The sequence below is a fragment of the Ambystoma mexicanum genome, chromosome 3p, assembly GCF_040938575.1.
Source record: "Ambystoma mexicanum isolate Mex_15411 chromosome 3p, UKY_AmexF1_1, whole genome shotgun sequence".
NCBI classification, from domain to species: domain Eukaryota; kingdom Metazoa; phylum Chordata; class Amphibia; order Caudata; family Ambystomatidae; genus Ambystoma; species Ambystoma mexicanum.
Genome location: NC_090925.1, coordinates 303263708 through 303288041, shown reverse-complemented (window position 1 = coordinate 303288041; position 24334 = coordinate 303263708).

Here is a 24334-nt window from a genome sequence, read left to right as displayed (position 1 = left end):
CTTTGACGAAAGAACAGGCCCATGCTAGCATTTTGTGTTGTTGGTTCGGCCACAGGCCTATTGCCCTATAGGCCAGTCTGAGCCTGCCCGCACCCAAAAATACCAAACTAGGGGAGCCGGGGACACCCCCGACAGCTCCCCTCGTTTGGTATTATGTGCTTTGGTCTTTTATACCATGCCGAATGCGCATTAAATGTGCATTCAGTCTTTTTTCCACTGTATTTCGGGGTATACCCATTAGCACCTGCCCTTGGCATATGCCCTCAACCACCTGCAACGTTTTGCAAACTGGGAATCCTAATGGATTACACCCTATCCATGGGGGAACAGGTCACAGCGTGTTCCAACTCATGCGTCTACTGTCCTCGTACCCTTAGAAGTCTGTTGGATTACTTTTCATTGTCACACACAGATCAAGTCGTGGATGCATTTGCTTGCAGCGGGCTGGATTACGGCTGCATGGTATGGCCCAGGGATCTAAAAGAAAGGTACCATGCTTTGATTACAGGCGTCCAGAATGTGGCGGCAAGGATCCTGATGAAAACGGGCCTTCAAGATCATGTATCACCATGGTTACAGTCCTTTCACTGGCTGCCTGTCTCGGCCAGCCAGTTCAATTCAGGTCCCTGCGTCTTGTACATCAGGCTTTGCATGCCCATGGACCAATCATTTGACATGACTAATTTAGCAGATACACCTCATCGGCAATACCCCTGAGGCTACGTAGGTCCTCTCCTCTGTTTAAACTTAGGTCCCTAGTTTTAAATGATGTACATGTTCTCTGTCCAAGTTCCACAACCCCGGAATTCTGCCGCTGAAGATATTAGGCAGATCTCAGAGGATTCAGAAAACAGCTCAACACATTTCTTTTCCCCAGCTGGTCGACATCAAGTGTCTTATTTTATCACCTCTGTTGGCGTGTCCGTTAAAGAACAGAGTTTAGGTTCCAGACATTGAGATATTGCTTTCAGGTTTTTGAGAGCTTAATACGTCTATATTTCAACCGCTCTCCAGTCAAAGTTTCGAAACAGTAGTTTACAATGACAAAAGTTCAGATACAAAAGTGTCGAAAAAAAAAGTTTCGAATGTATTTTTTTTATATTAAAGGGTTGATTTTTATTTCGTATAGTAAAATAAGTGTTTTTTAAAAAAAACAGGGGTTTGGGGGGAACCCCCATTAAAAAAAAATGAAACTTTTTTTGTCGACACTTTTGTGTCGGAACTTTGGTCATTCGAAACTTTGACTTGTCGAAACAGTCACTTTGAACCATTTCAACCTACCTCTATATTTGTCCTCAGGCCCTAACAAAATGTAGGGTCACCCTTAGAAAACTCACACTGACTCTGTAACCCTGACACTTAATGAAAAGCCCTGGGTTTCAGAGCAAAAACCCTAAGCCAGTACACATTTGCCAATCAACACCAGGCTCCCTGCTGCATTCGATCAGATAACCATAAGGTAGGCACACCAGTGACTACTTAACACACCTTAGCATCACAGAATGCAATATTTTTGCCAGTCACAATTTGAGGGGTCCAGCCATTTCCACACCTTCTTGCACTTTACAGGCCTACTCATAGCTAAGCATAAGCAGCACCCGGCTTGCCTCCTGCCTGCTGCACAAACACGCACAGAACCAAAAAGGGGATGGTGTACTATGTCATCACCTACCCTTCAACTAACACACAAAGTCGATTTCATAACAATACCCAACACACATTCATGAAGACCATTACTTTAGTGATCTAACCACACCAAAGCACCCGAACTGCACAGCTAACTCTCCCTTCCTCGAATCAACGTGTCTAAAATGCACTGATTTTCACCAGCAAAAACGAAATCTCAGGACCCTGCATAAGAGCTACCACGTGTGACTAACCCATCCCACCATGTTGGCCATTAACATCTTTCATAATGGTGAGGTGACCGTAACACAACTGAACAGATGCACACCCTTAGTCACGACCTACCCCGCTGACTCCCTAAAAACAACAGTGGCCTATGTGGGTGTTTGCCCTTTATCACAATACCTAATCTAACTCCACTGACACTAGGAGATCTGAGGTGAGGGGAATGTAAAACTACCAATGGTTACAATTCCAGCCCCCCTTCCCTCCCCCGACCCCACAGTCTCCGAACCAAACTGCATAGTCCATCCAGCACCATTGGGAGGGAGCCTGCCACATGCCAGGTCAGGAATCACTTCACCACACTGCACCACAATAGGTCTGCTTCAAAACACATCTCTAACCCATCTCATTGTCAGTGGCCTCCATCGCGTGCCCTCTCTGAAACCAGGTTCGCAGACACCTTGTGTTCACTCTACTTCAACTAACAAGCTGAAGTTTTCCTTACCTCCTCCTCGGGGAGGGGAGAGAAGTTCCTGCCCACGCTCACACAGTAACTACTCGTAAAGTACACCTGTCTTGATATGCAATGTTAGGTTATGCTAGGTTAAAGGTACTTATATAGTGCGCCGTCACCAACAATTGGTGAACATCTAACCACAGAGATGAAGTCAGCTCCTCGGCTTCGAGAGCGTAAACTGTGGAGGTGCTGTGGAGGTGCTGTGGACCGGGAAGGTTGTCCTGACATGGCCTATAGTACACCAGCACAGCACTCTGCGAATTCTCTTTGGGGTGCGCCTCCACCCACCCCCAACCCCGAACCAGGCCTAGTGCTCGCATGTGAACCATTGCTTCAAGGGGCATCAATGCAGCAACAGTGTTCAGACTTTGCGGATTAATAGTCCCAATGGCATGGAAACCGCACTGCCCACTGACAAGCACAGTGCAAGAAGGGGCCCTTGTTGTGCAGCCCAAAGTAAGTGGGAGCAGCTTCGGCTACTCAGATTCAGAACTTAAACTCTTCGGTGTGGACCAACACAGATGTGAGAGGTAAAGTGGAACATTTGCTGGCCCTTTGAAGCCTCAAGAGCAATGCACACCTCTCAGGCGAGGTACTTCCAAATGCGCTGAAGAACATAGGGAGTTGAAGACGACAAAGCACATTTGGTGCTATATTCCTGGAGGCACATATTCACTGCATCTGGCAGGCTAGTGCTTCTTACCCCCGTACTCTGGAAATGGCAAGGATTTGGGACCCGGGGGAAACATATCTCCTCCAGCTGAATTCCTATGATTAGAAGTCCCTCTGTATTAGCTTCCACCAAATGACTATGCAGTTTATTCCGTATGGATTTCCGTCCCTTAGGAAAGCGAGGCACTATCACTGGGATTGCCTCGGACTCTCTAATCTTCCCGGCGGCCGCTAGATAGCTTGCCATTACCTGGGGCCAAGGGTTCTCATTTGAAGAGGTGCACTATTTTAGGGTGGGGTAAGATCAATCCTATTTTTGCATGCACCATTCGATCGATGTTAGCTGTTATCTTATCACCACACTTTCTCATAAATATGGTTATTGAGTTGGTGGTAGACATTGAGTGGTCATTTGACATCTTTACGCAGGACTCCAGCCGCACGTTGCAGTGTCTGCGGATCTAGGTAATCACTGCGACCCCCCTAATTGCGATGGCCGAAAATACCATTTAAAAAAAAAATTCAACCCCCCTTACACCACATAGATATGCGGGGTAAGACCCCTGCAGCCCCCAATATTACTACAATATCACATACCCCCCCTCATATTTATGTGGTGTAAGGGGAGGTGTAAAAAAAAAAGTCTGACATTTCAGCCGTCACAATTATGAGGGCGACATTTTGGGCCATTACCGTGTTTGTGATGCTGTTCCCAGATGTCTAGGTGCAGTCATGAGAATTATGTAATTCGATATTGTGTTTCATTGCACCATTTTGAATCCGCATACTGTTATTTCATTGATGAACATTCATCTGAAGCAATCAGTCCTATACACATCGCATTGTTTCTTCAGGTGCATGCTTCAGCATGTTCACTTGCCCCTTCCTGGACTTTTATGCTGCCCCTCATTCCTGTGCCAGGGTGTTACACCTCTCACGGAGCCTGTATGCTGCTCTTTTATTGAGCTGGTGGACAGCCCTCCTCATGAGCCTGTATGATATCCCTCATTCCTGTGCCAGACTCTCCCTTAGCCTGTAAGATATATTCTTCCTGAGCTTGTGTGCTGTCCTTTCCTGTGACTGTATGCTGCCCCTCATTCCTGCGTGGGGTGCTACGCCCGCTGCCCTCGTCCTGACTTCTGTTCTGCCCCTTGCCGATTATCTATACTGTCCCTCTTTCCCGTGCCAGTGTGCCAGCCCTCACCCTAAGCCTGTATAGTGTTCTCCTCCCGAGCTTGCCTGTTCTCTACCTGTCTCCCCATCTTTCCTAAATGTATGTGTTTCCCACAGACTCTGTGCATTGCTTTACCACCCGATCCTGTGTATTGGGATTCCTTCTGTGCTGTGCTATTTCCCATATATAGCCCCTATGTCGGTTGCTAGGTATGGACAAGATTAGGGGCTAAGATAATGTCGGAACTGCCGGGATTCGGGGCTAGCTATATCCTTTTGGTTGTAGCCCCTGAGCTTCTATCAGGGGCTACAACCAAAAGCCCCCTTAGGCCCCCGCCCCCCTAGCAACGCCTCTGGTAGCCCCTGTATCCCCTTTCATGATCTTGGGCAGTGTTATCCTCACGAGCCTGTGCCCTGCCCCTCTCTTGAACCTGTACGTCACCACTGATAGTCTGATGTATAGCGCCTTTTGTGCATTCTCCACTGGCGCTAGAGTGCACCTCCTTACAGAGGGTCTTTGGGGGAAAGTAATGACATAGTAGTATGGAACCATGTAGGGTATTTTTGTAATCATTTTATTTTGAAAACACATAAAGTACAGTCATAGCATGGGAGCAGTTTGGTTCTGTACAACAGAGATGAAGTTGATAATACAATTTAAACAACTACCTGTACCGGGCATATCATAACAAGCCAATCTGGTTTGTTCTCTCACTCTCCCTCTCTATTCCTCTCTGTTACGAGTGGCTGCCCCTTTAAGGCAGTTCACATATTGGGGAGAAGTCACAGGAGGAAGTGACGTAGAGAGTCGAGGAGGGTGCCGACGAAAAGGCACTAGCTGTTTGTATTTGAATAAAGAAGGTCCAACGATTACCCACTGGTGTCCGTGTCTTATTAGGGGCTTTCCAAACACCAACATTTGGTGACAAGGACTTCTCCCACCAGCGGTCCTCCTCGTTCTCACGCCGGAGATTCCTCCATGTGAGCTCCTCCTCCCACACCAGCGATCCCACTGGCCTGCGGATCCCCGCTCCTGCAACGTGTTACGCGCCTGGTGAGCGCCACTCCTGGACCCCTCTCCCTCACACACACACACGATCCCGCTACGTGTGCACCTCCGAAGGGAGGGAGAAAACATCTGATACCGCTGTGTTCATCGGGACCGAGTCTACATAGACGGGCGATCCCGCCATGTACACTGCTGTGCGTGCGGCGACATCAAAAGCCCAGAACACGTGTAATCCCAACGTGTTGGGCTTCCACAGCTCCAAGAGTCGTGTGCGACCCATAGTGCCTATACAACAATTCTCTGTGTCCTCACCTTACAATCAAGTACCCGGCAGCCATAACCAAGGGTAAAGAAAAAAAAAATGTTTTCTTTTGCTACTCCTCATTCCAATTCAGTCCTCTTCCTCGTCACAGTACGTGACCCGTATGAAAGTAAGAAAACACACAAGGTGATTCATCTGCCACACAATCACAGCAGTAGAGCACAGAAGCACCCATACCTGCAGGGGGCACCAGAGATTAAAACTGTGCGGCCGCTTCAACCAGCAGTGAAACTGTTCGAAGAGGTTATTGCCTGTGAGGAGCACCAACTGCCTCACCATGAGTACCACAGCAGATCAAGCAACATCCAGCTCGCAACCACCACCAGCAGCCACTAGATCCACCGCCACAGCATGGCGCATGCTGCCCCCGTTCTCCATGATGCATCAAGCAAAGGAGCAAGGTGGGTGGAATGGTTGGAAGACTTCAATAACTTTATAGACGCAGCAGGGGAAGAAACCTCCCCACGTCTACGCAGCATGTTCATTAACACGGTGGGTGCAGAGATAAAAACAATGATCAAAACCATTCCACCAATGGAAATTAATGACTTTGATAGCCTCATAACAGCCCTAACAAACGCCTCATCATTGTCCCCAACAGGGACTACGAAAGATATGTCTTCAACCAATGCTCACAGCGCAGTGACGAAACGGTGGATGAATTCCTCACGATACTTCGTATAAAAGGTGCACATTGCCCGTTTGATGCATTTTCGCTAGATGAAGCACTTCGACTCAGAGTAATCGAGGACTGTGTGTCATCAACACTACAGAAGCAACTTCTTAAAAAACATGTTACTATTGAAGCAGTGAGTGAAATGGCACGCATACTTGAGAGAGTGGAAAAACAAGCCACACACATGGCCAGCAACACCACCGTAAAACACGAGAAGAGTGACATCATAGCAGCAATCCATGCTGGCAACTTCAAAAGCTATGACAGAAGCATCAATCCAAGTAGCACATCAACCCCACGTATGCAAAGACAATGTTACAGAGGAGGCCATTTTCAGTCTGTATGCAGGGAAGGAAAACCTTTTCCCACACCACGCATGGGTACAAGCTCGCAGGTCAGACCAACCCAAAGGATGTTCCCAAGTCAATCTCACCAGTCACGGTTCTACCAGCAAGGACCAAGGAGATACGTGCGAGTGGTGGAGGAAGTATATCCTGACGAAGACGGCCAAGAATATGCGGCACAAGGACAAACCGTGCAAGTGATGGATGAGTATGATGGACCACCATCGGTACGACGTGAGCCGTCAATCGAAACTCAGAGATTATGACTATGACAGCGCTTATGACCCATATGCCCATGATGAGTTCGTCAATCTTATACTGGATGAACAGGAAGCCCAGGAGGCACCCAGAATACCAATAGACATTTGCAATAAACAATTCTGTTTTCTGATTGACTCAGGAGCGGCGGTAAACATCATGGGAGAAAAAGAATTTCAATTACTTCGCAACAAACCGACACTAAACCTATCAACCGCAAAAATATACCAATGGGGAGCGGATGCCCCGCTAATGTATAGGGTCATTCAAAAGGAGACTCACTTTTGCCGACAAGACCACCAACACCATCATTCACGTCATAAGAAGCCCCACCAAAGGGCGGTGTCTGCTGAGCTACAAGACGGCATCATGTCTGGGTCTAATCAATATACCAGTCCGAGAGCGAGATGTCGTCGAATGTTCAGAGGCATATATCAGCAAGCAAGGACAAATACGTACCATGGTATCTGATGACAACACGGCCATCATGAAAGATGACATCATCAAAGAATTTTCACAACTGTGTCATGGCCTAGGCAGAATGAAGGGCCCACCGATCAAGCTACACATAGACCAGGCTATTTAACCAGTTCCACAACACCCGCGCAGGGTAGGATTTCACCTACAGGAAGCAGTGTCAAAAGAGCTAGACCAACTACTACGTAATTACATCATTGAACCGGCCACGGGACCGACACCATGGGTTTCACCTCTTGTAATCGTCCCAAAAGAGGGTGGGCGCCTGAGACTATGTGTGGACATGAGGGTAGCCAACACTGCCATACAGCGAGAGCGGCACCCCAGACCCAAAATCGAGGACATGATAGTGCAGCTAAACAAGTCCGTTCTCTTCTCGAAATTAGACCTAAATCAGGGGTACCATCAGCTAGTACTTCACCCTGATTCACGACCCATCACCACATTTGCATCACATGATGGACTGTTCCGCTACAAGCGGCTACATTTTGGGATCTCCTCTGCGGCTGAAATCTTTCCCGAAACAATCCGACAGATCATACGTCCTGTAAAAGGGACTCTCAATTACAGTGACGACATTCTAGTCTTTGGGAAGTCACGCAGTGAACATGATAAAGCTCTCCGAGAAGAATGCCGAGCAATACAGGATCCTGGACTAACCCTCAACATTGACAAATGTCGGTTCAGCAAGGCCAAACTTAAGTTCTTTGGCCACATCTTTTCAGCGAATGGAATGACCCATGACCCCGATAAAGTATCGACCATCTTTCAGCTGGACAAACCTACCCAGATAGCTGATGTCAGATCATTCCTAGGGATGGCCGGGTACTGCACTCAATACATTCCACATTTTGCTTCCATTACTGAACCTCTCAGGCGCCTACTGCAAAAAGAAGTCACATTCGCATGGTCTGAGGAATGCCAAGTAGCTTTCGACACCATCAAACATTCCCTGACGGAGGCGAGGAAGTTAGCATACTTTGACCCCGAGTGGCACACTGAGATAGTGGTGGACGCCAGTTCAGTGGGTCTGGGTGCTATTCTAGCGCAAACCAGTGGTCAAGACACCCACCCGAGGCACATAGTGGCGTATGTCAGCAGAGCCCTAGCTCCACCAGAATCAGCCTATTCCCAGGCAGAGAAGGAAAGCCTGGCAGCTGTCTGGGCATGCAAACCCTTCCATAATTTCATCATGGTAGGAAGTTCACCTTAATCACAGACCATCAAGCCTTGCTATCTCTTTTTGGCAATCCACGTACAAAAATGCCCCCCAGGATTGAGAGTTGTGGTATCCGTCTGCAAGAGTACAACTTTGACATCATACACCGACCAGGGGGTGAGAACAACCCTGCAGATTATCTCTCCAGACATCCGGTTGGCAACCACACACCACGGCAAGGTGAATTGGAATACAATAGCTACGTCACTGCCATTGCATTACCGCCCGCCATATCCATCAAAACTATTGCTGTTGCATCGGCCGCAGACCCATCCATGGCGCTAGCAATCAGATTGACAGAAAACAACAAATGGAAAGACTTTCGCAGAGCAGTCCGAAAACACCCAGGCGCATTCCGTGACAAGATTGAGAGACTGGCGAGAGTGCAGACGGAATTAGCAGTTCAAGATAAATTCATTCTGTTACGAGGATGCACGATAGTCATCCCCACCACTTTGTGCTCGGAGGTCATCAGGACTGCCCATGAGGGACACCGTGGAGCGGAGAACATGAAAACACAGTTAAGATGCAATGTCTGGTTCCCCTTCATGGACGATATGGTTGACTGGTGGGTCAAGAACTGCATGGCATGTCAGTGCACAGCAAAACCTGAGCCGCCAGTACTGCTCAGAATAACCATAATCCCGGAACATCCATGGGAAAGAGTCGCGGTTGATTTCTATGGACCACGGGAAGAAGGAGGCTACTTACTATTATTTATCGATGAACACTCCAGATTTCCCATTGTGAAACGTGTCAAATCGACAGCATTTGCCCACGTCACTGCGACATTTGATGAAGTCTTCAGCGAATGGGGAATACCGGACACACTGAAATCAGATAATGGAGCTCCCTTCAGTGGTCATGAATTCGGGGTGTTCACAAAACACATAGGATTCGGTCACCAAAGAGCGTGCGAACGGAATGGCAGAAAGGTTCATGGCGTCCATCAAAAAGACCATACAAAGAGCACGCCTGGAGGGGACTGACCCCCATCAAGCGCTATACAGAATGTTGAGAGATTATCGAAACACGCCTCATGAAGCCACCAACAGAACACCAGCAGAGCTCATGATGAAATATCAGGTCAGGACCAGAATCGTCAACAATCCAGCAAGGCGGCCTGAAACAGACCACAAAGTCATCAAAAGAGATGAAGAAACCAAAGAGAAAACTCTGGAGCAGACTGACAGAAGGAGGAGAGCACAGTCCAACGAATTCCAAATGGGAGATGAAGTGTGGGTACAAAGGGCTGTAACAAAAAAGACAGGCTCGCAGTTCTCACCTGAGCCGCTTCAAGTAATCGCAGTAAAAGGAATGATAAAATCAGCTGCGAATGGAGAACAAGAAGCGATTCGCAACAGCTCAAGATTTAAGCACGTCATGAGAGGAGCAGAAGACAGGCCACCTCCCGAGGATCCTGACCCAGAACATATAGACATTCATGATGAAGAGTGGGTCCCCCTCAGACCACAGGTTCAATGTCAGGTCAACCCTGAGGGAGACACTGGCGGCGGCCCACACCCAGAGCCGCGAGGAAGACCCCAGAGGAACATCAGGAGAACTCCCAGGTTAGTGGAGGAGTGTTAACAGCATTGTCAGTTGGCCAAGTTCAAGTTACTTGTAAGGTCATTTGTCCGGGAGTGTTGTTACGAGTGGCTGCCCCTTTAAGGCAGTTCACATATAGGGGAGACGTCACGGGAGGAAGTGACGTAGAGAGTGGAGGAGGGTGCCGACGAAAATGCACTAGCTGTTTGTATTTGAATAAAGAAGGTCCTACGATTACCCGCTGGTGTCTGTGTCTTATTAGGGGCTTTCCAAACCCCAACACACTCTCTCTCGCTCTCTCTCTCTCTTGCTCTCTCTCTCTGTCTCTCTCTCTCTCTCTCTCTCTCGCTCTCCCTCTCCTTCTGCCACTCCCCTCTCCTGTGACTGACTCCCTCTCTCTGTCACAGGAAGTTGTTAACAGGGCTCCATGTAGGGTGTGGGATGTTTTAATAGACCCCTTCGCCCCATCCTTTCCATGCCCCCTGCTCCCTAACACATTGCCTGCTCACCATTTGCTAGAGCCACTCTAGACATTGATCACATCTAGTAGGAAGGAGGTGGGGGCACTGTGGTTTCTTATGGTAGACCGCATCAGAGGCACCCCCTGAGGTGGAGATCAGCCTGGTATTGGAGACATATGTCATTTAATTTGTCCTGTAGGATTGTCGTCTTCACACTGAGGGTGCATGGTTCATACAGGGATCAATTGTGCAAGACATGGCTAGGCTCAAAGTAGATTTCTGACAGATCGTGTAAGGTACTGGACGAGCAGGCTGCATGGTCTACATTTATGTGTATTATTGTATATTTTTTTAATTGTTGGTATTTCTGCATACTGTATCTGATGCATGAGTTTGACTGCACTACCGACCAATCAGTGACTAGCCCTCAGAAGAAAAGGTGGCCTTAGTGCTCACAGAAGAATCAGATCACTGATCAGATCATGACCCTTTTCAAGAAGGAATTACATTGTATGAGACACAATGGTGTATTCCTGGCGAGCTATTAAAGAAAAGAAGACATCATTTAGTTGCACTAGAATTATAAACTGCCTCTTCTATTTGCAAAAGATACAATGTTAATTTCTAATCATTACTTACATGTGTCTTCCTGCAAAAAGCACATAATCAAAACCTTTAATAGCCATATAAATTAGTTCCTATTGTGCGCTTTGCATAACAACAAAGAGCATTTTGAGAACATAAGAATAATCACAGATCTTATATTTGAAAAATATGTCTGTGATAAAAAGGGGGTATGCTGGAATCACTAAACAAATAATACACAGTGGGCTTTTTACTCATTTCATTTTCCACACGACTCACCCTAACATTAAAGGTTTTTTAACCATGAAGAAAATACAGTCATCTGGTCTGCCTCAGGATTTTCAAGCGTCCCACTCCATTAGCATAGAATGGCATCCTCTTCCTCGTTTTCAGACATGTTTCCACTCCCCAAAGCCAAAAGCCTCCCTCAATTTTAGAATGAGAGGGGCTTACAGGAAATGTGGGGCTCAGCGTGAGGATGTCAGTGTGCATTCCCAGACTCCAATGCACAGACATCTGACACATAAAGATATATGTATACCAGTGGAAAAACTTTGTTAAAGTGACGTTATGGTTAAGGTGCGTCAATAAAAATCTATCAAATTCAGTGCAAAACTTTGTTAAATGGACATTATAGTTAGTTTGAACTAATAAGAACCTATGCATACTATGGTTTCAAGTAAAACCGAAAACCCCCAGAAAATTGCCAGTTATGGTAAACTAAGCAGCCATAACTCATGACACCTCAGTAATCTTTTAATTTGTCAACACCTTTGACAAATTAAAAGATTTTGTATAGGGACATAACATGGAGAAAAATAAATATCACTGCCTCACTTGCATCTGTACACCTTCCCCCTATCCCAGCCAACCATCCCCACAAATTCCATGTAATCAAGTACGTTACAATGACATCTTAATCCCTGCCTCCCTTGAAGCCCACCTGTGGAAAACCCTAATTTGCCAATTTTTATTTTCATTTCTGCTACTCCTTCCATTTCCTAATTCTGTGTATTTCTATGTGTAAATAAAGTTCTATGTGTACATTGTTACTGGGTGTCTATGTGTTTTCTTTTTTAAAAGCCCCATTTTCACCCCGAATGCAAATGCAAATGGGGGTGTCCATAAGACTTCCTGCCTGTCCACATGACTGCAAACCTGTGACGTACCTTTAATTTCTTCGCAGACCATACCCCCTGTCCTGCGGACACCTTGGTGCACGCGCCTCACATCCCCTGTGTCCTACGGACAGCACTCCTGTCCGTCATGTCCGAAAAGTTATGACGTACTATGACGACACCTTCCCTGTCCAGCGGACACTTGGGTGCATGCGCATAGCTTCCCCCGGGTACTATGAACAACAAGCCTGTCTGACATGTCTGCAAAGTGGTGACATACTTTAATTAGGTCAGGGACCCCACCCAAGTTCGGCAAACACCTGGGCGCATGCTCATCTCTTCCCGGGGTCCTACAAACAAGGGGCCTGTCTGGCATATCCTCAGACTGGTGACATACTTTAATTACTTTGGGAACCCCACCCTTGTCTGACGAACACTGGAGTGCATGCACATCTCATGCCCATAGGCCTATGAACGCTGCGCCTGTTTGCAACTGTCCGCCGCACCTATGTCACACTTTTAATTAGTTTGAGGACCCCGACCCTGTCTGTAAGACACCTACGCACATGCTCCCAATCCAATGTGCGCAATAGCTCTCCTATAGACAGCCATCACATTTGCAAAAGTTTGAGATGTCATCATGTGACCGCAGCCACGCTCAGCGTAGCCCTTATTCACGAACAGGGTCCGGGCCCCCGAACACCCAAAAAGTGATTTTTGTGCCAATCCAAGGTAATTTACTTTGAAACTTCACTCTTGCAGACATTCCACACTATGCCCCTAACCATCTGCATACTTTCTGGAATTATCTTTGAAACCTTGCGGTTCAAAATGTCTGAAAAGCGTGCAACTGTCCCTGAAGCTCTCCCCAGAACCCCTATAAAAGGCTCCGCATTCTGTTCTTGGATTTCCATAACATTGCCATTGATACTGCTGGATTGCTGTTGCATTGCTACTGCTGGATTGCTGCTCAGTCCACTTGGCTGCAATTGGCATCGGTGTTGCTAAATTTCCAGGACTACTGCTGCAGCTGGCTGTTTAGCACATTGCTCTGTTCCTGCTGTTTCGCAGATTGCTCTGTTCCTAGTTCCAGGCTACTTTTACTACCTTTGTTGCTGCCTCTGCTCCAACCCCACCCCCACCAACATCACCACCACCCGCTCAATAGCATAGCAAGCGGAACAGGCATGATGAGGCAGAGGAGGAAACAGAATACGAAGGGAATGAGATAATAGAACTCCCCATTAGCACCTGCTAACGTGAGTCTTGGGTGTGGAAGCGCTTTACCACCATTGGAAATAAGCCCAAGGCTAGTGTGGCCAAGGTTCTCTGCAATGAGTTCCTGATGGTACTGAGTCATGGCAAACCTGGACTGTACAGTTATGGGACTACCTCCATGTGGTGTTAACTGAGATCCAACCACAAATCAACAGTTCGCAGGGTCGTCCCCTTCTAAAAGCATATTAGGTTGAGTTCCAATACAGCATCCTCGACATCTGCTCCTGTCATCACAAGAGACACTCCTGTGGGGCAGCAGATCCCTCTAACAGCCTCACAGGGCATACGCAATGCAGGAGATCCTTACCATTCAGAGGTCACTGTTTTTTTTTGTATTGTGACACAATACTCTGCAGGGGTGACCAGTTCTGGAGTGCTTTAGAGGCTGCAGTACGGGACCACGAAGGAAACTTCCCCCCTACCTCAATTAGACACACCCAACATCCAACTCTCTCTATCTGTGGTTGGTGGCCCCACCTTTCACAGTTTAAAAATAGAAGTGCCAATGAAATGGTGCAGGCCCCCATGCTATCCACTAATTCCATGGACAGAGCAGTAGAACCACGGACATCCGAAGTGTGCAGGGTGTGGCAGCATGTAAACCATGCCATTCTTTTCTGGGACAAAGTGGTGGCTCTGAAAACAGCCTTTTTGTGGGTTTTATTTTTGTTCTTGGAAGTTTTGGACTGCAAACACCTAATGCACACATGCTTGCTATGCTCACAAAAATGGCTGCAAAGCATTTTGGATAGTGTGCAAAAAAAGATGATTGCCACCATCAGTTAGATGGACTCCATCACTGCGGAAAAGTTGGCGCTACGAAGTGTTATGTTTTCATTGTCGAAGGAAGACATGCCACCATCTCGCAAAAATGCGCAAACAGCCTTGTTCTCATTGCGCCTGTTTTTCTCCCTTTGTGGACCAAATGATGAACAGCGCAGCCACATCTGTCTCTGAGCAATGCGTGTAGAAATTACTCGAGAGTTTGGGAACATGTCCATGACTTTCCCAAGTGCCTCCTTCATCGCAAACTGCAGAGAGATTCCAGTAACATGTCCTAAACTGTTCCCTCCACAATGAACAATAATAATGTCTTGATGATGCTGCGTCACCAAAGTGGCACAAAGGGGAAGCAAATCCAGCCACTTCATGTTTTGCACTTCATACCAGTGCACATCCATATGAGGGAATCCAAGATGTGCACCCACTCCACACTGCTCTGCATACACCTGTAACAAATGTATCCACAAGTCCCCCAAAATCCACACTGCATCCTGAAAGACACAACCATAGCCATAGCAATCTGCACTCCTCTCAACAAACAGACCTTCTGCCACAGTTTCTCCTTGCAAACCACACCGAGGAAATCTTATTGACCAACCCCCTGCCCTCCACAATCCCATTTCCATGCCTACCATCCTCAAAAGTCCCAGATGTGGCACGTGCGATCCGCGACCCACCGCAGGGTTCTCGGAAAAATCGGCCAATTGAAAGGGATGGAGAGAGAAATTTAACCCAGGGTAAGTGATTTTTCCTATTGTGGTGGCTCTGAAAAGAGCCTTTTTATCGGTGCTACTGGAGAAACACCTTCTGTTTTCTATTTTTTCTGGATTTATTTTTCTTCTTTTCCTCCTTACTGCCTTACATCAACCTCTGCAAAGCATCACTTAGATTTCCAAAAAAATGAGCATTTCCAAGAAAGGAGAACGAAACGCCAATTCCATTAATGTAGTGCACATTAAGGGAATCAATGTTCTCATTTGAGAAACCAGACATCACAGCATGTCACAAAACTACACCATGACTCTATTAACAAGGCACCTTCCAACATTTTGCTGGGGATTCAAGACATTTGGATTGTTCTATTGTGCTCTTTGTATTATTTCAGAAAAAAACACCTTTGTGTTAGGGAAAAGCAGCATTAGGTCTTCAATACAAGAACAAACTTTGGGCATTGATGCAGCCCAAATGCTCTCCTCCACAGTGCACCACCAAAACATCAGGGCTACCAAAAGTAGCCATGTTTCTGCAAACAGCAAGCAGTGCCTGCTGATTATGCCCAAGCACACTGCACCATGAAGCCTCCAGGTCTGTAAAACCAAGATCTGCAGAAAACCTGCTTGCCTTTGCATAGCTCTCCAGATCACATTCAACTGAATCTCCCACTATGCATACAATAACTCCAGCCATCTTCGCTACACAGCCAACACAGCAGTGAAAACAATGATTGCCCTCCCTTCCAGTTAAACACACGCTGAACACCTGATTAGATAATCCCCACAGTTCTATTTCCATGCCAGGCATGCTGAGAAGACCTGAATGTGGCACATGCGATTCTCGAACTACCACTGTGTTTGTGGATCCCGTAACACAGGGGCAGCCATTCTTCCCTTTCCACTTCATACTTTGCAGGGCTCTCTCATTGGCTACTGGTAAACATTCCCACAACCATCCACCAATCACATCCAAGATCTCTACATCTAACTCTATCAACTCACTATGACACTGCAGATCTACTGTTCAACATTCAGAACACAGGTCTCATATTATTCCCAAGCACTTGCATCCGAAAGTACTTCCAGATTCATCCACATCTACAACCATCTACAACCATCAACACAAACTAAAGGTCTGCATATGTTTTGTAATGTACAAAGAGAATAAAAATGACATGTATACATATATGCCAACATTCTCGACTACCTAGGATGGACATTCAACTCTAGAAAGCTGGAGAAAAGAATGTCCCCGTATGAATGCATTGGGGGTTTACTTACTTCACATGGGAGTAAAAAAAAATATCAGTCTTTCTTATCTAAAAATCGGGAGTCTCCTGCCTAAATCGGGACTGTTGGAATGTAAGTGTATGTTACTAAACCATTGAAAGTACATAGATTGCATGCATATAAACAAGATGCCTGCCATTTGCCCTGCATAACATACTTAACAATCATACTGTCATTGGTACCATCTCCTCAAATCAGCTGACAGTTACTTAAACTGCTGTTTCCTTTCACAATTTTCTTGTACTGCCCAGTAGCATAATACCAACAAACCACACATTTCAATTCAAGCACCATTGCCTGTGATTTTTTAATGAAAAACCACAGAGCACTTTCAAATGCCAGACCCTGTGTAACATGTCCAAAATGCACACAAAAGGGAAACAACATGTATGTTAGCAAAGCATGGCAATTATATGCATTACACAAATCACCAAATCCACCATTGAGAGGAAAGCAAAGCAATGCATGTCTACATTGGAAACGGTTCTATCTATACATTTGGATACATAAATAAAACAACAGAAAACAACTTCTGTACTCATATAGCAAACATCCATGTGTCACAAACGTAACAAAATTCCACGCACAGTAACATTCTCCTTCCCAATCTGTACAGCGTGCTGTCCTTTTTCTCACTACACTATGACTTCCACTAATCCATTTCCAAAACAAATAGTGCAAAAACATCTCACACCCTTCAGAAATGCAGCCCAATATACCAGAGTTATCACTACAGCACTGCCCCATACCAACAATGCTAACACTCCCAAGTACCCACTTGTATGCAGTACTGTACAATTGCATGCACACACACACTAACTCTCCCTACCAACAAATTCTCCTAAAATCTAAAGCAATGTATTCTCCTACAGCTATTACTGTACCATTAAAACACATACACACTAACTTCCTTCTTTTCCAATTGCAGTAAAGAATCAACTCCTAAATGCCAGTGACGTCTCTGCTGGAAGAAAAATCCCAAAAGAAACCAACTCTTCACATCCAAAAAAGGAAGTGCAGTACTTTTATAGTGTTCTTTCTGTTATTCAGACATTGCAGTATTGTTCTATTGTAGCCTAAACTATTTTACCAAACCTCAGAGAATTCACTTCACCCTTACTCATTGCACCTTGCCTGGTCCACGGTTTCTATTTTCATCAGAACATCGGTATATTACTACATTACAATGTCCTTATTCCTTCAACCATATTACACTGTCATACACACTAAAGCAAACCTTTCCCACAGCAACACACACATACCACTGCAATCTTCCCAACCAAAAGTAACAGCCCTTTGCACAGTCACACTCATCTACATATACCTACCTTCATATTGAAACACTGAAGCAAAGTACACACACATGCATTGCACAACTTCCAAACCCACACATTCCTTTTTTCTCCAACAGACACAAGACAATGCTACCAAAAACCAGCTCTGTAGAAAATAACACAGAAATAGAGCAAACAAAACTCAAACCATGCAAAATGGCCATCCACTACTAGCAGAGTTTGTACAAAACGTTCAAACAAACCAGCTAATACAGTTATTGATCAAAACTACACCAGGTACCACGAAAAAAAGAGTGACTTCTCTTCCACAATGTAAAACTAAAACTAATGCAACTACCAACACTGCTACCACGACCTCTACCAACATTGACATAGCCACAATTAAGCAATCCAAAAATAATAATTTTACAAAGAATGTTCCACCATAGAATACTTCAGAACCTTATAAAAACAGGAGAAAAATCACACTCACCCCTTCAAACTTACTGCAGAAAACTGATACTGGAAGCCCTCATCAACAGTGCAATGCTCCTCAAAAGAACATTATTTATATTATTTTAAAACAGAATGAAACCACTTACAACATTAATTACTAGAAAGTCCTGCTTTAGCACTGGAACATTTAAATCACATTCTCCTACATGGTACAGCCACACAACTGCTGGAAAAACTAGACCACATCCAAAGCAAATATGTTGGAAGTGAACAGCACTTACAAAATCCAGTAACTGTAGAACAGAGTAGCAACAACCTTGCAGATACCAATCTTCTGTTACACAGGCAAAAAAAAAAGAAACAGCTAAGTATAAAAGCACATCTGTTGAAGTACCAAACCAAGTATGTGTCTGTTGTCGCAGAACTTTTTATACAAAGTGCACCAAAACTATAGATATAATGTACAAAATAGAAGACAACGAGGAATCCCAAAAGTACCCATTAGCTTGTTACCTTATAGCAGAAAACAAATACGACATTACTAACCCCAGAATACTTCACACATACTGCACTGGAAAACTTAACAATAACCAAATGCCTTCACAAGCTATTAGTAATAGCTTGGAACTATTCCCACTTTTAAAACTCACTCCAACGGGTTAATTTGTATGAGAACAATATAATCCAAACAGTGCACCCATTTCAAGCAATAATACACCTTCAACCAAAATCAGACAAGTTGCCTCCATCTGAATTACTGAATGGCATTCGTGGCAAAGTAGTTTATTTGCCTTTAGATGTTAAAGAAAATGTAGACACTCTGGAAGTGCAAAGGCCAATGGATCGATCTTTGATTATACTAGTGAATGGCGTACTTACAAAAGACAAAATAAATTGGCAGCAACTAGTAGACTTAAAAGAAGTTAGAGAAGACCTGGCTTATCTTAAATAGAACAATGAATACTACAAAGAAAGAAACATTGAAGAAAACCTGAGAGAAACCACAGAAATAATTCAGGATTCCTTATCAACTGGCCTATTTCATCCTACTACAGCCTCCAATATTTTAGACCAATATAAATTTCACCCACTACACTCCAAAGACACCATAGACGATGCACTAGAAACGCACCAAACGTGGCAAGCCAAAGGATCTCCAATAGGCGTATGGGAAAAAAGTGTCAAAGCACAAGCCTGTCCTCTACTCCTTCCTACTGGAAAAGGTAGAAAATATGATGAAAGATGCACACAAATAACAGCATCAGAATACCACTGTTTACAAATGTATTCTGAAACCCCAGATTCAGACAAAACATTGAATACATATTCTACATCCCCTTCGAAAATGAACTAGCAACTCTATGTTACGGATTTGCACACATTGAAAACACGTTCCAATTTATTAAACATGTCTGCTACGCACCTGCTTAAAAATGTGCAAGAGAAAGATAAGGTTTTACAATCAAATATAACAAATCTCTTGGCATACATGCGTGGTACCAAAGAACACTGGTACTGACATCACGCAGATGTACGGTGTATGCTATGCAACCTTGAACCACCCACATGGTTTGTCACTTTAAGTTGTGCAGAGTATGCATGGGAAGACTTGCACGATTTCCTACGCATAGCAAATGAAAACCAATCTGGAACAGACATGAAAACATCAGGAGAACTCTGCTCTCTTGACCCAGTAAATGTGTCAAGATACTTCTATCACTGCTTTATTGCAATGCTGTAGTAAAACAATTTCTCCCCTCGGAGATGTGCAACACTTCTTTTGGAGGAAAGCATATAAATCCAGAGGATCACCACACATCCACATGCTTTTGTGGATTAAAGATGCTCCTCTAATTGGGCAAGACAGTGATGCCACTGTTTTGCAATTCATTCACAAATATGTCACTTGCAAAATCCCTTCAGAAAGCGCACATAGTGACATGCACACATTTTGCAGTTTCAAAGACACACGTGTGGAAAGTACTGTTGATGCAAATATAAAAACAAATGCAAATACTACACCAACTTCCACTTTGTTTCCCTAGACCAGTTTCAGCAAAAGGACAAGTAGAAAGCTTCATGTCTTCTGTTAGACACAGTTTCAAAGGCAAACTAGCCTAAGAATACATACTGCATAAAAGGAACTGAAGCTTCAAAGTACATCAATGATTACAATGCAATCAATGCCCTACTGTGGAATGCAAACATAGATGTGCAGTATAATGCAGACAATACCACTACAGTTGCATGACCTCTGGGATGACATATCATCTGACAAAACACTGTCACAAAAATGATACAGCTTTGGCATAAAAATAGTCTCACATAGAGAATGTGGCTACTACGAAGCCGCAGATTGTTTAACTGGCACAGCCTTGCATGCAAAATCTGAAAACATGGTCTGGCCAAGCCTCGGTCCTGCTGCATCCAGAAAAAAGAGTCCTCAAATCGTACTAAGACATAGAAACAATAGCCAAGAATTATCCCAACAGACAGGACATTTTGAAAATGTATTGGACGCATACTACCCAAACAGAAGTACTACTTTGGAAGCGATGTGTCTATACCATATAGCCCAAAACATCTAATGAAAACAAATAATGTAAAACCGGATTATATAAAAAATAAATACATATAAAAAGGTTGTGAGGGCAGCCTGGTTAAACTTACCAAGCACAGCCTCATTAATCATATGAAGCTATCATTAAAAACTCCTCAACATAAAGAACTTTACTATATGTCCCTACTACAGCCTTTTAAACCATTAAGAAAAGAAGAAGATTTATTGGACAACCATGCCTCCTATGAAGATGCTTTCAATGCAACTGAAAGCACTATGACAGATATAAACTTTGCACAGTACAAAAACATGTTGAACAATGACCGCCAACAAGAAGAAGAACTTCAAGCACAACTAAATGTAGACACTCCTGAGAGCAGTCTACCTTCTCTTACAGGAAGCCAAGAAACACTTGGAGACCCACTCATAGTAAATGAGGCAGATTTAGCCATGACTGAAGTAGAAAACACCATGTGAGTATGAACAATCTGAAGAAAACTTTGCTGTACTGAAATCACAACTCAATAATGAGCAGTTTAACATTTTCCTAGAATTAACAAAAGTAATTGAACATGGTGTGCAGCACAAAACTAAAACTTGTACCTGTCAAAACTATAAACCTATACTCCTGTATGTAAGTGGTCAAGCTGGTTCAGGCAAATTATTCTTAATGAAAATCATCAGCAAGTTCCTCCAACAATTGACAAACAACACGCTTTCAGCTGTTGTAACTGCCCCCCGAGCCCCCACTGCTTTAGCTGCTCTACAACATAGGTGGTGTTACTTTACACTGATTGCTACTCCTTCCAGTAGAACACAAAAACAAATTGGACTACTACACACTTTCAGCAGAAGCTACTATAGAGCTACACAGAATTTGAAACAGATGAATATGCTCCTAATAGATGAGGTGAGCATGGTCTCCAACCTAATGTTGGCTTTGATTCACCTCAGATTGTAAGAGGTCCTCAAAACTGACTACGAAGAACTCTTCGGAGGAAAACACATCATTGTTTTAGGAGATCTTCTCCAATTAACAGCAGTGAAAGAGGTCAACCTATTTTTAAAACCTTAGGACACAAACTGTGCTGTAACCTACTGGGCAGAAAAGGAAATGTAAATCTCTGGTGACATTCCCAATACAGAGAATTAACTGAAAACATGTGTCAGTCTGCAGACCTCACCTATGCCAACATTTTGAAAAGCATTTGGATCGGTGTGCTTTCTAAGGAAGCACAGTCTATCTTAAATAGCAGACACATACATGAGCTATGCAGCCATAACACACCTGCTACTGATGTCATGGAAAAATTAGCACACAGAAATGTAAAATGCATGTCCTTAATGCCAACCCTAGCAAGCTGTGCATAATTCAATGAAACTATGTTGAAAAATTAAATGCAACCAATAGTGCAAATATACTCCACAAACTAGATGTGCCCATTATGACAGTACCTATGTGTCAACAAGCCACAGCATGATTACATAGCTTAGAATATTCTATTTCCATCACAGCTGGTTTGGAGAAAATCTTAACATTGGGCCTCATTACGGGCAGGGCTGCCACCAAAACCGGGTCCGGGTTCCCTGAATGTGGAATTACCGGGCCATTCCGAGTTTGGAGGGCCCGGTAATTCCTCCTTTAGGGAACCTGGGCCCGGACCTTCCCCATTCCGATTTGAGCCCCCATAGGGCTTAATGGGAATGGGTGCAGGGAGCTAACAACGGGCCGATTACGACCGGTCCATTGTTAGCTCCCTGGTCCCCTCGAGGGAACCTCGTAATCTTGCGGAATGGATTTAACGGGTCCGCCTCCATTAGCGGCACCCATTAACCCATTCCACAAAGATTGTAATGAGGCCCATTGTGTTTGAACTGTAGAGTAATTCTCAAGTGTAACTTTGACGTGGAGCAAGGATTAGTTAATGGAGCATTTGATACAGTTGTTGGCTTCCAGACAGACCGATGTGACAACAACATTCAGTTTGTCAACATCCACTTTGACAAACATTCAGAAGTTAAAAGGATAGAGCACTCAATAGCCCGATTCCTTCTTTTCAAAGACATGTATGTACTCAGAGAACAGTTTTCTCTCTCTCTAGCATACACTGTCACCATTCATAAATCGCAAGGTCTAACCCTAGATTAAGTATTGATTGACATTGGCAGCACAGTCTTTAAAGAAGGCATGATTTATGTGCACTCTCATACCTACGCACACTTGAAGGACTATTTCTACTCAATTTTGATGCAAGCAAAGTCAAAGCTGACATTCCTTGCATCGTAGAGTCCAACAGACTATGTGCCCTCTACACATCCCATCTCAAAATGTACCCTGTTCCTGAAAAATCCAAACTTTGTGAAAGAAAACTATTCCAAACACAAGTTATTTGTGATCTTTCAACAGTACAAAGAAAGACACTGAAAGCAGCTACTACTCGATTAATTCCCACAACCACAGAAATATGTACTGAAAAGGCAAATGCATACACAACTACAGAAAGAAAGAAAAGTACCTCTTCAAAACAAACACATGTACTTCCATCAAATCACTCAGACACAGAACCATCTTGTCCATTCAATTTTGTCAGCACAACTGGTGTAAATTGCTATGAAAATGTAGCAATGTTCTAGTCCCATTTCCACCGATTGTTAAAAACATGTACTTAAACGGCACAGACCAGTTGTGTTTACAAATGCTAATCCTTCATAGGAATGCAACAAACAATCCTGACACCATTTACAGTGTCTCAGGAATAAGGCAGAAATTGGACTACTTTGCAGCAATGGTGAGATTCACAATAAATACACAGGAATGTACTTACTACAAGTACTGGAAAGCAAATACATTCATATAAATGAAATCTTCCAGATTTAATACATGTGTAAATATACATGCACTCTCTGCAGCCATGTCGACCATGAACAATTACCTAACAAGCACTTTCTCTATATATCTGTACCTAACTGTGAATCTGTTCCATTTCAACAGCTGGTACAAAAAGCAAACCATGGCATATTATGTCCTACTTGCAATTCACACAATCGTTCCACCTTACTGATACAATCACATAGCCAATACATAATACTAATGCTTTCATGATACAAGGCAGAAGGCACCAAAAACAAATGTAAGCTTACTCGCTTTGCACACGGACAAGTATCACTTGGCAAGAACACCTTCATAACAGTAGGCATATTCAATGATACTTCCATTACTTTGAAGCAGAGATTACCAGCTAATCTTGCAAATACCTACTTAATATTTTTTAAACCAAAATGTACTTGCTGATGTTCAAAAGTACAATAGACTACTGCCCAATACCCACCAACAGATACGTAACTACAAAAACAAAAAATAACCTTCTGCCCTGCGAAGCTAGAACAACTTAGGATACACCAAGTGTGCATGAGGACATCAGTTGTGTTGCTATAGAGTTTTTTTCCCTAATGACCCAATGATTATAGTCACAGATCAAAAACTGCGGAAAGAATACAGTAATATTGTTTCACCCATAGTACTTAAAAAAAAGTACTGAGTATGATGGTCTTCAAACTGTCCTCAATGACCTGTAAAATGACCAACTGTTAGAATAAGGCAACACCTGTCTAACAATGCCCATACCACTGCGATCAATACCCAACTGCATGCAACTACACTCATAATACTGCAAAGGCACTACACAATACTGGAAAAAGGAACTCCGCCAAAAAGAATGAAGGTGCTTCAAGACATACCCTGCAAAACTA